Genomic DNA, 16739 nt, shown 5'->3' with positions numbered 1-16739 from the left:
AGGCAAATGTTCTGTCTTCTTCTCCATTGTGAAGAAACAGACTAACATCAGAAATAGAGGTTTATAGAAGTAAGGTTATATGGAAAATTTTGGCAAACAAGTAAAAACTATATTGTACATTTTCTACACTGATATTTTTATGGGCTTCATTGAACGTCATATTTGGTCACTACCAGACTAAGAGGTGTTGCCATAAAGATTTTTCCTATTCTATCAAACATCTTGTGGACTGACTTGCCATCAAGTTTCAAGGCTCATGCTGGAGAAAGATGGACTTCACAACTCTATGAGAGTTATATTCCAAAACTGTTTATTGTCTTTTCTGACTCCAATATATATCATAATTTTTGTTTAGTCACTGCGCACACACTCATGATTGGTTACAGCTTGTTACACACATTATTGCAGTTGGCTATATACAAAATATCACGTGCTGTCCACGCGCCTCTCACACAGTCAGGATTCTCTGCCTGCAGGTGTCCACGCACTCCTTTGCTTCCTCTTATCTGTTTACCACAGCTCCTTCTCCTCAAGGCCAAGCCGTGCAGATGTCCAGCTGTTTACCAGCTTCTCAATGCCACAGCTCCTTCTCCTTAAGGTCGAGCCGTGCAGAGTGATCCAAACAGGCTCATACTAACCTCCATGTTAACATGGAGTCTTCCCATTATCTGTTGTAATCATTGTATAAGACTATGCACCTTGAAAGTAAAGGGATTTAAACATTTTGAGTTATTGTCTAAAATTTTCAGAAAAACTTTGCAGTGTGTTATGTGCCGTAGCTACACAACACTGGATACCCTACTTTGTGAGCCATTAAGTAAACATTCAGCAATAACACTTGCTAAGATAATTTCATCAAGGAAATTAATTGAGGTCTGAGTCATGGGATGATGAAAAAAATGAAGAAAAAGAAATTTTTACTGTGTTTTAGTGTTCACAGGAAAATAACAGACTTTTCTGTCAGTACATTTTTGCTCCGGTGGGATTAGTCTGATTAATTTTTCATTCCATTGTTTATCTCTACAAGTTATTATTTTTGATAGTAGTACAAATTTCAGCTCAAAAAGGACCAAAGATTTTGAAATACCTTTTTTTCAAAGTTCAAGGTTGTGTGTGCATGGATACTGCAGTAAAACTGAACAAAACCAAAAAATCACAAAAAATAACTAGAGTAAGAATGCTCTAGTTATTTATGGAAAGCTGGCATGTAAGGACATGAGAGGTGATAAGTGAATTAATTCACAGATACAAATATTCACAAAATTGGATTCTGTAATTCATCCGTCTTAAAAAGTTGAATATTTTGCCTATATAATCATGTGAAAAGTAACCCAGTGGTTTCAATGCTAAATAATAAGGCTGTAACATTTATCATATGATATAGGCTAGAGTCCTTGGTCCTTTGCCCAAAAATGACATTATGCTTAGATTTACCAATTTTAATGTACAAAATATAGTATTAGATGTGCTTCTATCTTTTAAACCGTATTTGATTTTTAAAAATGTAAAGAAACAAATTATTCAAGAGTATTGTGGTTGAATTATTATTAAAGTGATAGAAAATCAGAACAACTAGCCAGTGAGAATTCTGTTTCATTTCAGTGAAAAATGGTTTTCTGGATATACATACTGTACATTTAAGTATGGTTAGATTGACATTTTTTGTTTGTATGTTTACATTATTATAACATCAAACTGTTAATCATCTTCTGAGAACTGCAATTTGAGATTTCATTAATACTTTGGAAGTTGCATTTTTACTTCTTTCTTCTCAGAGAAAGAAAGAAAGAAATACATTCTCTCTGATAGGTTCTAGAGTAATATTTGCCTTTTTTATCCTTCTTCATCCTGTCGGTAACTTAGAGTGTAGCTAAGATTTTCTGTTAGTAAGTTCCCTATCTTCCACCATTTCAGTTTTACTCTCAGTTTAAAAGTCAACCTTTCCTTCCAAGACTATTTCTTGAGAATCTGACTGAGACTGAGGTTTGTCTTTCCCACTAATTCTCCCTCTCTCTCTCTCCATATGTTTTTACATACATATAAATTAGATATGTATATATGGGCTTTTTTTAACAGAACTACATTTTCCTGTAGCAATTATTTCAGATTTATGGCAAGAAGAGTCCCTGAAATGAAAAGTTTTGCCTCCAACTCCAATGGAACAATAAACATTCATTCTCTTTAGTCCGTCTGCCCCTGCTCATGCACACAATATTATTGTCCTTCTTTGAAAACAGAGAGAAAACTTACTTAGATTTGAGATTGTATTTAGTCTATTTTTAATTTAATTCTATTCTACTTTCTTTATTTGTCCTGTTTTGCTTACTCTTCCTTTATCAACATAACAAAGGAACCTCTTTGATACTTTTGACACATCTGGCTATGTACGCCTTCTAGTAACTTTCACCCAAGTATGTACCTTGAACTCTGAAATAGTTTCCTTTATGGTCTATGTCTATTTCCATTGCTTATAGACCCTCTACTTAATAATTTCTGAGATTCAAACTATTATTCCAACTCTTATTGAAACTATCTACAAAATCATTAGGATTTTTTGTCTCATTTATATTTTTTAGGAGAGCATACAAATTCCAGATAATTTATGAGTTTGTGATTTAAAGAAATTTAAGTTTCATCATTATTCAGTTCCTTGAATGTTTCATTTTGATTCACATAATCTTTTCTAAAAACCAGATTTTGGTATGTTTCATTTAGTTTAAATGGAATAAACTTGTTATCAATTCCATTTTTGCTATGATCTTACCATTCATCAAAATGAAAATAAAAAACCTGAAATTACATCACCTCATAATAGTTCTGTGACTATCTGGTGAAGACATCTGTTAATTACCATATACAGAAAAAAAATACTAAGCCTACCATTATTAATAGTATTTGTTACCGATTTAAAATGTCTTTAATGACATATTTATTTTTATTTCTCTAGGTAAACAGCAATCCATTTCTAAATACAGTCATTTGGGAATACAATAGATTTCCAGCCCTACTTGCAGAAAACATCTTTTAACATCTTAACTTACCTTAACATTTGACCCAAGCAATATCATTTATATCACCTTAGTTATTTAGTTATTTTGTATCTCTAACACATAACTATTCCTTTTGCACTTGAAACCTCTCCTATATGACATGTGAACTAATGTTTCTACCATTCCCAAGCAGCCCAGCTCTTCAAAGTTTGTATTCTCTGATTCATATTCAATTTTATTTCTGTTCTAATTATATCTAGTTTACAATTCTGCACTAGTTGCTCTAGCTTTTTTATTTTGCTTTTCAGGTTTAGGGCATCACAATTAGCTCCCTCTGATCTTTTATCCAGTGATCTAATTTGTATTAAAAGCTGCTTAATTGTTTGGTTGAAATATTTCGGTTCAACTGATACGATTCAAAATGCTTCAGATCACAATTTAAAATATTTTCATTTTAAAAGGCTTTATGACAATAAATTAAACAAAATTTGAATAGATTCTTGAAAATAAAAGAAAATTAACAACCCATGCTAACTAGCAGCTTTATTTTTAATAATGAACTGCATTGTTCCTCTTTATTCTCTATGATTAAATGGCAAATTTTTAACTCCACAAATCATTAAAATAAGCAATTTAAAAGAACAAAACATAATAAATATCTGCTCTGATCATAAAAATATACTTGAAAAAATAATTATTTTTAATAACTTATTAGAATATAAAATGAGATGTCATAGAAATAGGATTCTGTTTGCATTGATTTTAGTTTGTATACACTGAGCTTTGCTGGCAGAAAACTGTGTTATAAATGAACTGACTATGGATGAGCAGTACTCTCTGGGGAAGAAAAGGAGCCATTGCCCTTACTCTCACACAGCCTTAAAAATTTTTGGTAACAGCAAAGCCCCAGTGATTAACTGAGCAGAGAAGGAAGTTGAAGAGCCTGCCTAGCTCTTCCTTTCCCATTCTCTACTAGTAAATGAAAGATTTGTGTCTCCCTTAAGAATCGCATAATTTGCCATAGAGGAAATAGTAAGGACATAGACTAGAGAAACTATATTCTCAGAAGCAATGGCTATTGCTGAATTTAAAGGACCGCAACATGGAGTCATAATTTGTATCCTTTATTCAGAAGTGTATCGAGGGTTCTGACTAATGCTAAATTGTTATCATATGCAGGTATGATGACAATACAGATTTAAACTGTTGCTTCAGAGTACCTTCGTATTTCCATGAGAGTATATAACATACAAGTAAGAAAACACACAGACAAGAAAACAAGGTTTTGAGGAAGAAAAGTAACTGATGAGACAGTGACCTGAAGAAAAGAAATTCAAACATCAAACAATCTATCTTGGATTATACAGTACAGTCTAATTTGACTGTACAGACATATCTGCTTCATTAAAGAAGTCTTTCTGGTACCATTCATACATTGCTGTTTCTAGAGAAAATGTTGAAAACTTAATAGCAAAGCACATTATCGAAGGTTTCAAATGTGTTTCATTCACTGTGAAAGGGACATTTGGGAAGTGAGAAGTGGCTGAGCATAGTATAAAATAGTCATAGAATCATCATAAAATCATAGAATAGTTTGGACTGGAAGGGACCTTTGAAGGTTATCTAGTCCAAGCCCCCTGCAATGAGCAGGGACATCTTCGACTAGATCAGGTTGCTCAAAGCCCCATCCAACCTGACATTGAGTATTTCCAGGAATGGGGCATCTACCAACTCTCTGTGGGAGAAGAACTGTAAAGAAAGTAATAGATATAATAAAAAATAGTAGTGACATTTGCCCACCGTAAGATTATACATGCACAATACTTTCAGATGATACATCCTGATGTTTTAATTCCCCCCAGCCTTTCTGGGTTTCTGCCTATAGGGAAAATATTCATATGAAATCTACCAAGGCCTCTGCCAAGTATCTTTAATTTTTATGATCTAGCAAATGCCTGGAATAAAACATATTATTTAATTTTAAAAAGCAGTTAAGAAGATGACAGAGGAAAAATGCACTGAGGTTAAGAAAAAAAGCAAAAAAGAAAAAGCTCCATAAACTAGCACAAAAAGACACACACAGTTAAACAAAACAGCAAAGCTCAGCTATAAAGCAAGGTTTGTATTAAACATATCAAGGGGAACCTACAGAAATTAAATTTGTCAACAGAAAAAAAGTCACAAAAATGCAACATAAAAAATTTAACTTGATGCAATTTCATACAGAGATTTAAACAAATACACCTGGAATTCTAAAAATTAGTGAAATGCAGGTGAAAAGGCATTAAAACTTATATGTTTCTTCTTGAAATATTATGGTTGTATAACAGAATAAAAGGTCTCCAAACAGCACGTCCATTTTGGAAAACTTTGATGACCGTTTTATGTTTTCTTATTCTCAATTAAAATAGAGTTAGGAATGTAAAGTATTCATATATTGGTCACCATCTTGGGAAAATCAAATTAACACTGTTTCGGATATAATTAATATTTAGTGAACTGTTTATCCCCACATTAAAAAAATTTATAGAGCTTCAGATAAATTATTTTACTTTAGTCCATCACTGATCTTAACAGAGAGCTGGGAAATTGTATTTGTATTATAAGTTATAGTCAATTATTCTATGTTGTGACTGTATGTTTTGTGTATAGGTATATATACATACATGTATATATGAGAAATATGACTTTAGAAAAGTTCATTTCAATATTGGTTCTCCATTTTCTGCCACAGCTAAGGCTCTCAGCCTGCTTTATGATTTTTGAAACACCATGATCTTCTGGTCTTTCAAATTGAAGCTCCTTTTCTGTCATTGTTGTTTTCAAAAGTGTAATTTCTGTACAGCAAACAATAGTGCATACTTACATAAGGTCAGGAAGTGCCTGGCACATGTCCATTGACATTCTTCTCAGGGAAGCATCCCTCCCTTTCTCCTTTCCCACCTTCCCAACTAGACGTAACAGACCCCAACCTTCTGTGATAGACTGGCAGAGCACCACTCTTGCCTTCAGCACCCAGACATAATGCTGCCAGTGACTGCTACTGAGACCTTCATTTCCATGAACTTACAACTTCCTACTGAGTGGTGCTGGTTGAATTCCTCCTCAGCTCATCTGCATGAAATTGAAGTATCAAATAAATGGAAAAATCTAGGCTTAAGGAAGGAGGGGTTTATATATAAAAACCCTCATGCAATTAATTTAACGATGCTATCCACTTATATAGTCTCATGAAATCAAAACCATCTAAACTGTGAGGAATCACTTTCTTTATTCTCAGCTCTCCTGATTTCTGTGGTGATCATGGTCTTGACAATGTCTTTTATCAGTTGCTTTTTACACTCTAACAATACAATTAGTTTAACTAATTGTAATATATAGAAGATTTTTTTTCTTTAATTCAGTTATTCTATGACTTCTGACTAAATACCAAGTTTAATATATTCAATTGACTCATCATATGAAATACCAGAAACTACAATGAGTTTTACATGTGTTTAGTACTTCGCACAGTACAGTAATATTCAGAGTTTCTCTTATTCAACAATATCAGGATAGTACCTATGTATTCAGACAAAACAATTTAGCACAGGATCAATTTGAAGTATTCATGAAGAATGATTTCATTAAGTCAACAGATTGTCTGCAGGTGTCCTCATTATTAATGGATGAATTTAGATTACTTCTTCCTCTGCTTCATGGGCAATGACTGACTTACTGACTTCATGTCTTGTAATACATATGATATCAGTTCATTCTTCTAATGATCTGAGCAGCCTTTTACAAACCTTCATCTGTTCTTGCATGTCACCTTGTTGCTCAAAGCGGTACAATGCTTGTCTCTTCCCAGTTGAATGTCTAAAGTGTTTTACATGACATTTACATTTAATGAAATGTTGTATTACTTCAATTAGAAGCAAAGAGCATTAGGAAATACAAATGCAAATCTTAACTCCCAACAACAGCAGACAATAGTTATCTATGCAGTTAGTACAACATCTAAAACAATATTTCTGCACCAAGCCTTCAACTGAAGTAGAATTTACGTAATAAAATTGGAGAGAAGTATAAAAAACCCATCTTGTTTCACTGATTTTGGTACCTGAGAACCAAAAGAAAATATGATGATTAAAGGTTTCTATTAAGTATATTTAGAATCCCTACCATCTTCTCTGAACATCTAAGTCACACCAAAACCCTTCTGTTTATTCCCTCCTTTAGTGTATTCTTAGGTTATTTTTCTAGATTAAAATAGATTTTTCAGAACATATTTTTGATGACTTTAAATTGAAACTTCCTACCTAAGTCAAGTCCATTATAAATGAAGTTTATTTTATGTAAGGTCATTTTCTGTTTCCACCTGATTTTTGGTGGAAAGAAAATTTAGGTAATGCCATTATTCAAACACACAATAATGTCCATGTCTACATTGCCTTTTATACTTTCTAAAAATTTTTTAATTTTGCCAAATCGAGACCTGCCTTAATCTAAAGTCCAGTGATTGTATTAACATATCATTGTTTTCAAATTAAAAGTCTAAGAAGCTCAGATGGGTAATAAACTCAGGCACAGCACAGTTAATATGGATATATGTCTTTTGGATGAACAAACATTTGACTTAGAGCCCAGCACAGGTTTGCTTATAGAATGTTATGTAGATGTACCTTCAAATATAAAAACCTGTGGGGAGTGGGTTCATGATTGTCGTGGTTTAGCCCTAGCCAGCAACTACGCACCACGCAGCCGCTCGCTCACTCCCCCACGGTGGCACGGGGGAGAGAATCGGAAGAGTAAAAGTGAGGAAACTCATGGTTTGAGATAAAGACAGTTTAATAAGTAAAGCAAAAGCCGTGCACGCAAGCAAAGCAAACCAAGGAATTTGTTCACCACTCCCCATGGGCAGGCAGGTGTTCAGCCATCTCCAGGGAAGCAGGGCTCCGTCACGCGTAATGGTTTCTTGGGAAGACAGACGCCATAACTCCGAACGTCCCTCCACCCCTTCCTTCTTCTTTGTCCCAACTTTATATACTGAGCATGACGTTATATGGTATGGAATATCTCTTTGGCCAGCCTGGGTCAGCTGTCCCAGCTGTGTCCCCTCCCAGCTTCCCGTGCACCCCCAGCCTGCTCGCTGCACGCCAGCACGAGAAGCTGGACTGTCCTTGAGTACTTAGCAACAACTCAAAACATCAACACCTTATCAACATTTTCTCATCCCAAATCCAAAACATAGCCTCACGCTAGCTTCTATGAAGAAAATTAACTCTACCCTGGCTGAAACCAGGACATTATCCACCCCTTATTCCATACCATTTACGTTATGCTCAGGTACCACACTATCCAATATAACCTCATTAACCACCACCACCCCTTCCCATCCTTTAATATAATACACAGATTATCATCCCCTTAGTCCATAGACTTCCCTCCAAAATGTCCGTGAAATGTCTGCTGAGTTCATTTAGTCCATGACTTTGGGCTCCATCCCTTATGGTGGTCACTCAGGACAGGCGAGGTGGGGTGTTGCATGGAGTTACTGGGCACCAAAGCCAGCTCAGGTCAGGTCACTGCTGCACTGGCACTGCTTCTTGTAAGGCTTGTCCTCCATTCATTCAGGTGGTTCCTGCTATAGTAGTTCCTATAACATGCAACTCAAATCATGGGTTACAACAGTTTAAAGGTATTTCCATTACAGTCTCCACCCCTGGGCCCTTTGTACTGGACCATAGGGTTTAACATTGCAATGAACTCCTCCCCTTGCCCCTGCTCCAGCTTGGACTTATCCACAGACTGCAGTCCCTTCCATGAGCCACAGTCTCCAGGGGTATATCTGCTGCGGCATAGATTTATCCATAGTTGCAGTCACTTCGAGGTGCACCTGCTCCAAAACGGCCGTCTCCACAGGCCACACTACCTCCAGAGATAAATCTGCTCCAACGTGGCCTTACCCATAGTTCCAGTTCCTCCAGCAATATACCTGCACTGTTGAGGGCTTCTCCATGGCCACACACTTTGAGGTGCTCCAAGCATGACCTCATGCACAACCAATAATGCTTCAAGGTGCACCTGCTGCAACATAGACTTATTTGAAAGATGAAAACATATGAAACCAGGACAATGATCACTTAGGGAAGTGATTGTGCCCCTGTACTCGGCACTGGTGAGGCCGCACCTCGAATCCTGTGTTCAGTTTTGGGCCCCTCACTACAAGAAGGACATTGAGGTGCTGGAGCGTGTCCAGAGAAGGGCAACGAAGATAGTGAGGGGTCTGGAGAACAAGTCTTACGAGGAACGGCTGCAGGAACTGGGGTTGTTCAGTCTGGAGAAGAGGAGTCTGAGGGGAGACCTTATCGCTCTCTACAACTACCTGAAAGGGGGTTGTGGCGACGAGGGTGTTGGTCTCTTCTCCCAAGTAACTAGCGATAGAAAGAGAGGAAATGGCCTCAACTTGCACCACGGGAGGTTTAGATTGGATATCAGGAAAAAAGTCTTTATCGAGAGGGTGGTCAAGCATTGGAACAGGCTGCCCAGGGAGGTGGTGGAGTCACCATCTCTGGAAGTGTTCAAAAAACGTGTAGACGTGGCACTTCAGGATATGACTTAGTGGCCCTGGTGGTGTTGGGTTAATGGTTGGATTTGATGATCTTAACGGTCATTTCCAACCTTAGTGATTCAGTGATTCTGTGATCTTAGCCACAGAAACAGCAGTATTTCCTACACAAAATACTAAATAGACACATGCAATTACTAAATAGAAGCAAAACTTAAAATCTTTTTTTTTTTCTGCTTTAAACACTAAATCCTGATCTCACTTACCCTTGGATGTGATTTCTAAATTATAAAGATTTGCTTAAAATTTTGAAGTAACTGCATGTTTATCTGCCAGTAGAGGTACCACGACTGTACTATAATTTGGTTGCTCTTTTCTATATAAGTTATTTGAATTCTGTTAGAGTCTCAATTATTTTGCTTTTAATTACCATTCTTCATAAAACATATTCCTGTGAGAATTTCCAGCTAAATTAGGCAGGAGCTATTGCTAGATACCAGTAGTTATGGATGGCTAACCAAGGATGACAAAAGAAGCTAGAAAAACACTTAGATTTCCATAGTAACATATATCTAGAATGGATAAACAGACATCTAGGAGACTCTTCATTACACATATTAAAGCCAAACACAATTAGCATGCTTCATGCTAATGGCCATCTACATATTACAAGATAGATCAATGTTATTTTCCTTTTTACCTGCAATTAATTATGGTTGATAACCATTTAGCACATTTATTTATAATTTTGCTTCCAAATTAAAATTAAAAAAGGGGAAATAAAATAGGGAAAAAAGTATATCAGCTGTACAGATCATAGATGTGAGTTTTCAGAAATAACCAGAAATAACCAAATATTTTTGGTTTTAATTTAGCTTTTTATAATCTATAATACAAATGTACAAGCTTGTTGGAAATTTGTTTACCATATTTTCTCCAGCGACTTTTAGCTCATGTGCTCAGAGGAATGCATGCTTGCATCAGTTATGCCCTTACAGGGCTTCCCCTACTGAGTTCAGAGTGCATATCTGACAGATGCTCTTCTTCTCGTAGAAGGGAGGCTGCTTCTGTGCAACTGTGTCTTCTTGGATCTAGTCTCATCATTAAGCCTCTGTTTTAATGGTAGGGGTCAGCCGAGTCCATCTCACATCTGCCTTTGTGGCAACTCTTCCACTATGCTGTAGTCTCAAAACAGTGCTTTACTTACATTATGCAGTACTCCATGACACAATGTATCATAGAATCATAGAATAGTTTGGGTTGGAAGGGACCTTTAAAGCTCATCTAGTCCAACGCCCCTGCAATGAGCAGGGACATCTGCAACTAGATCAGGTTGCTCATAGCCGCGTCCAACCTGACCTTGAATGTTGCCAGGGATGGGGCATTGGGACATCTACCATCTCTCTGGGCAACCTGGACCAGGGGTTCACCACTCTCATAGTCAAAAATTTATTCCTTATACCTGGTCGAAATCTACCCTCTTTTTAGTTTAAAACCAGTACCCTTTGTCTTATCACTACAGGCCCTGCTAAAAGGTCTGTCCCCATCTGTCTTATGTAAGCCCCCTTCAGGTACTGGAAGGCTGCAGTAAGGTCTCCCTGGAGCCTTCTCTTCTCCAGGCTGAACAACCCCAACTCTCTCAGCCTGTCCTCATAGGAGAGAGGTTCCATCCCTCTGATCATTTTGGTGGCCCTCCTCTGGACCTGCTCCAACAGGTTCATGTCTTTCCTGTGTTGAGGGCTCCAGAGCTGGACACAGGACTCCAGGTGGAGTCTCACGAGAGTGGAGTAGAGGGGCAGAATCATCTCCCTCAACCTGCTGGCCACGCTTTTGCTGATGCAGCCCAGGATACAGTTGGCCTTCTGGGCTGTGAGCGCACATTGACAGCTCAAATCCAGCTTTTCATCCACCAATACCCCCAAGTCCTTCTCAACAGTGCTGCTCTCAATCCCTTCATCCCCCAGCCTGTATTGATACTGGGGGTTGCCCTGATCCAGGTGCAGTACCCTGCACTTGGCCTTGTTGAACCTCCTCAGGCTCACACAGGCCCATTCCTTGAGCTTGTCCAGGTCCTTCTGGATGGCAACCCTTCCCTCAGGCATGCCAACTGCACCACTCAGCTTGGTGTCATCTACAAACTTGCTGAGGGTGCACTTGATCCCACTGCCTATGTCATTGATGAAGATAGTAAACAGTTTTGATCCCAATACAGACCCCTGAGGGACACCACTCATCACTGATCTCCATCTGGACATTGACCACTACCCTCTTGATGTGACCATCCATCCAACCCATTCCTCATCCACCCAACAGTACACTCATCAAATCCATCTCTCTCCAATTTAGAGAGACAGATGTTGTGGGGGACCATGTCAAAGCCTTACAGAAGTCCAGATAGATTACGTCAGTAGTTCTTCGCTTGTCCACTGATATGGTCACTGTATCCTAGCAGGCCACTAGGCTGGTCAGGCAGGACTTGCCCTTGGTGAAGCCATGCTGGCTGTCTCAAATCACCTCCCTGTCCTCCATGTGCCTCAGCATAGATTCTAAGAAGATCTGTTCCATGATCTTCCCAGGAACAGCAGTGAGGCTGACAGGTTGTTAGTTCCCAGGATGCTTCTTGCAACCTTTTTGAAAATTGGGTGCAATGTTTCCCTTTTTCCAGTCTCCAGGGACTTCACCTGACTTCCATGACATTTTGAATATCAGGGAGAGTGGATTGGCAATGATGTCAGCCAATTCCCTCAGGGCTCTGGGATGCATCTCATCAAGCCCTATAGTATTGTGTATGTTCAGGTTCCTGAGGTGGTCTCAAACCTGGTCTTCTCTTACTGTGGGAGGGACTTTGCTTCTACAGGCCGTCCCCTCAAGACGTGTGGGAAGAGACATTGCCAGTAAAGACTGATGCAACGAAGTTGTCAATTACCTCATCTTCTTCTCATCCATTGTTACCAGTTTGCATAATTTCATTATGGCACACACTGCTACAGTATGTTATGGAAGTTCATAATTTCACTTGGTTTTGAAAGAGCAAAATAAACTCCCCATAATCCAGGAGGAAACAGTTAATGACCTGCTATGCCGGCTGGACACCCACAAGTCTATGGGGTTTGATGAGATCCACCCAAGAGTGCCGAGAGAGCTAGCGGAGGAGCTTGCTAAGCCAGTCACCATTATTTGTCAGCAGGCTTCATTAACAGGGCAGGTCCCAGACAACTGGAAGCTTGACAATGTGATGCCTATCTACAAGAAGGGATGGGAGGACCATCCCTGTTAGCCTGACCTCAGTACCAGGGAAGATTATGGAGAGGTTGGTTCATCTTAAGGGCACTCACAAGACATGTGCAGGACAACCAGGGGATCAGTCCCAGCAGGCACGGGTTCATGAAAGGCAGGTCCTGCTTGACCAACCTGATTTCCTTCTATGACCAGGTGACCCACCTAGAGGATGACAGAAAGTCTGTGGGTGTTGTCTACCTGGACTTTCGTAAAGCTTTTGACACCATCTCCCACAGCATTCTCCTGGAGAAGCTGGCAGCTCGTGGCTGAGAACGGTGCACTTTTCGCTGTTTAAAGAACTGGCTGGATGGCTGAGACAGAGAGTATTGGTGAACGGAGTTAAATCCAGTTGGTGGCCGGCCACAAGCGGTGTTCCCCAGGGCTCAGTTTTGGGACCAGTCTTGTTTCATATCTTTATCAATAATCTTGATAAGAGGATTGAGTGTTCCCTCAGTAAGTTTCCAGATGACACCAAGCTCGGCAGGAGTATTGATCTGCTCAAGGGAAGGAAGGCTCTGCAGAAAATCTGGACAGGCTGGATCGATGGGCTTGAGGTCAGCTGTATGAATTTCAACAAGACCAAGTGCTGGGTCCTGCACTTTGTTCATAACAACCCCATTCAGCCCCATAACAACTCCATAACAACTCCATAACAACCTCATTCAGCACTGGTGAGACCGCACCTCAACTACTGTGTTCAGTTTTGGGCCCCTCACTACAAGAAGGACACTGAGGTGCTGGAGCGTGTCCAGAGAAAGGCAACGAAGCTGTTAAGGAGTCTGGAGAACAAATCTTATGAGGAGCGGGTGAGGGAACTGGGGTTGTTTAGCCTGGAGAAGAGGAGGTTGAGGGGAGACCTTATTGCTCTCTACAGCTACCTGAAGGGGGGTTGTGGCAACGTGGTTGTTGATCTCTTCTCCCATGTAACTAGCGAAAGAATAAGATGAAAGGGCCTCAAGTTGCAACAGGGGAGATTTACATTGGATATTAGGAAAAATTTCTTTACTGAGAGAGTGGTCAAACATTGGAATAGGCTGTCCAGGGAGATGGTGGAGTCACCATCACTGGAGGTGTTCAAAGAACAAGTAGACATGGCACTTCAAGACATGTTTTAGTGGGCATGGTGGTGTTGGGTTGATGGTTTGACTTGATAAACTTAAAGGTCTTTTCCAACCTTAACGACTCAGTGATTCTGTGCAATCTGTTAGGCAAATTCGTGGAAAAACAGGCCACAGAGGGCTATCAAGTATAAAGATGCACACCCTTGAAGAGAAAGTCTTACGCCATAGATGACTGAGATAAAGTTTGTAGTTTCAGCATATATTTCTTGCATTTTTAATTTCTGTTTGCCCCAGTATATACTTTTGGCTGTCACTGGAGATAAACACTGAACTAGAGAAACATTCATTCTTATCAAAATGGCATTCTGATGTTATTTAGCTTACAACATCAGGTAGGGTCTATCTTTTTCATAGTAGAAACTTTCTTTCCAGTGATGCTTGCATAGTACCACTTAGATTTCTGCATTTTTTTTTACTTTGCTTCATTGATATACTTCAAAGCAAGTGAAGACTTTCAAAACTTAAGAACCACATTCATTTTATTATACCGTCATCTAACACTAGATGACAGTTATCACTGGTATGTTTAGTTCAGCTATAGATTCAACACAGTTTCCACCGAGGGAAAAAAAAAAGGTACAAGAAAAAGTAAAAGCAGGTTGAGAACATAATAAGGGTTTTTTATGTGTCTGAATTTATTCTGAATTATATACTCTTATATACAATAATATAATATAATATAGCACTGAATTATGCAATCCATACTAACAGTCTTTCCAGGAATACACCTGCATTGTTGAGGGCTTCTTCATTGCCACACGCTTTGAGGTGCTTCAGCAAAAAGCAGCTGCTAATGAGCACTAGACTCTAATATATGTAAGGCAAGCAAACTTATGGCAAGTACAGAAGCCTGGCAATTAATAGCTAAAGAGTAATAACAGCTATAAACTCGATCTAGCACATTCCAATCAAACCTCTCATTACTTCAAAATCTTTGTGCCTCATGTTGGATGCCAAAAAGGATTGTCATGGTTTAACCCTAGCCAGCAACTAAGCACCATGCAGACATTCACTCCCTCCCTCACAGTGGGTCAGGGGAGAGAATTGGAAGGGTAAAAGTGAGGAAACTCATGGTTTGAGATAAAGACAGTTTAATAGGTAAAGCAAAAGCCGCACATGCAAGCAGAGCAAAACAAGGAATTTATTCACCACTCCCCATGGGCAGGCAAGTGTTCAGCAATCTCTGGGAAAACAGGGCTCCACCACTTGTAATGGTTTCTTGGGAAGACAAATGCCACAACACCAATCATCCTCCCTTCTTATTCCCCCAGCTTTATTTACCAAGCATGACGTCATATGGTATCGAATATGCCTTTGGTCAGTTTGTGTCAGCTGTCCTGGTTGCGTCCCCTCTCAGCTTCCCATACACCTCCAACCTACTCACTGGCAGGCCAGCATGAAAAGCCAGACAGTCCTTGACTGCTTAGTAACAACCCAAAACATCAGCAGGTTATCAACATTTTCTCATCCCAATTCCAAAATGTACCCTCACACTAGCTTCTATGAAGAAAATTACCTCCTTCCCAGCTGAAACCAGGACACTAGCCAAAAAAAAAAAAAAGAAGAAAGAAAAAAATAAAAAATTGTATATTTACCTGGTCATACAGTAAATATTGTTGTGCTCTGCAATTGAGCAGGTCCCTTCTTCTTCACCTTCTAAGGTTCTAAAAATGTGGCCCAAAGCAAGTGCTGTCTCTTTTGTGCTGCCCTCAATAGCATGACAACATGTTCAAGCTGAGCTGACAAGAGTGGAACAGGGACCAAAGAAGAATTAATCCTCCTGTGGCAAAGACTGCATGCAGACTTATTTTCTAGGATGTGAAGATGGAGTACTTATTTTCTTATCACTGCCTACATGCTTAGCTTCTCCTTCTATGATAACTGAAAATGTAGGGGATAGTTGTCATCTGGTAATATCTGTCTCCTGATGTTATATTGAAGCAGTTGGGGTATGCATGGGGTTGTAAAAACCTGAAAGCACTCCTGGGTGTCCTAATTAGAGGTACTATCCAGCGTAAATGTTATGTTCCACACATCCAGCTTGTAAGTCACATTAGTAGCAAGACAGTGATTTCCATTCATTTCTGTCATGAAGCAGATGAACAATTTGCAAATAAGCTTATATGATATGAAAAGCTCTGTTGAGCGTCACATACAAATACTTAAAAACTACCATGTGTCAAGCAGTATTGAGCCACTACTCATTTTATCATTTACTTCTATGATATAGCTCAATATATATGAAAATGAGGTCTTAATTACAACATCGTCACTCATTCTGCCTCTAACATGTTTTATTGGAACTACACATATAAATGTGCAATATTTTCCAAGCAATTAAGTATTAGCGATTTGTATGTAAGCAGAGTGGTACCTTAGCTTTATTTAGTGATCTTATTACGAAGCAACCATTTTGTGTCATAGCTAAATGACAAAAATAATGATGATTATAGACTTGTTACAAATAGGAGATACCTCCACATAAAATAATTTCAGTTGTTCTGCTTTTGTAACAAGGTTTGCTTCACCAAACAATACACTAACACTGGCACCTTGGCAGGTAATAACTGACACTATACAGTCAGAATTTTATAGTGTCATTATATGCGTTTTGGGGAAATAAAGTAAAAGAAAATGTCACTTATTTATAGATTTATAATGCCACTTCCAGGGCAGAATGGTGAGTGTAATCATGAAATAAATTTCATTTCTGTCTTAATCTAGTTTAATGTTTCTAACATTTGTTTTAATTTAGCACTACTTTCCAAGACTTTTGTTCTGGAATTAAGCTAGAATTAT

The sequence above is a fragment of the Phaethon aethereus genome, assembly GCF_964289735.1.
Source record: "Phaethon aethereus genome assembly, chromosome: 1".
NCBI lineage: Eukaryota > Metazoa > Chordata > Aves > Phaethontiformes > Phaethontidae > Phaethon > Phaethon aethereus.
Note: the sequence above shows the minus strand (reverse complement) of the source record.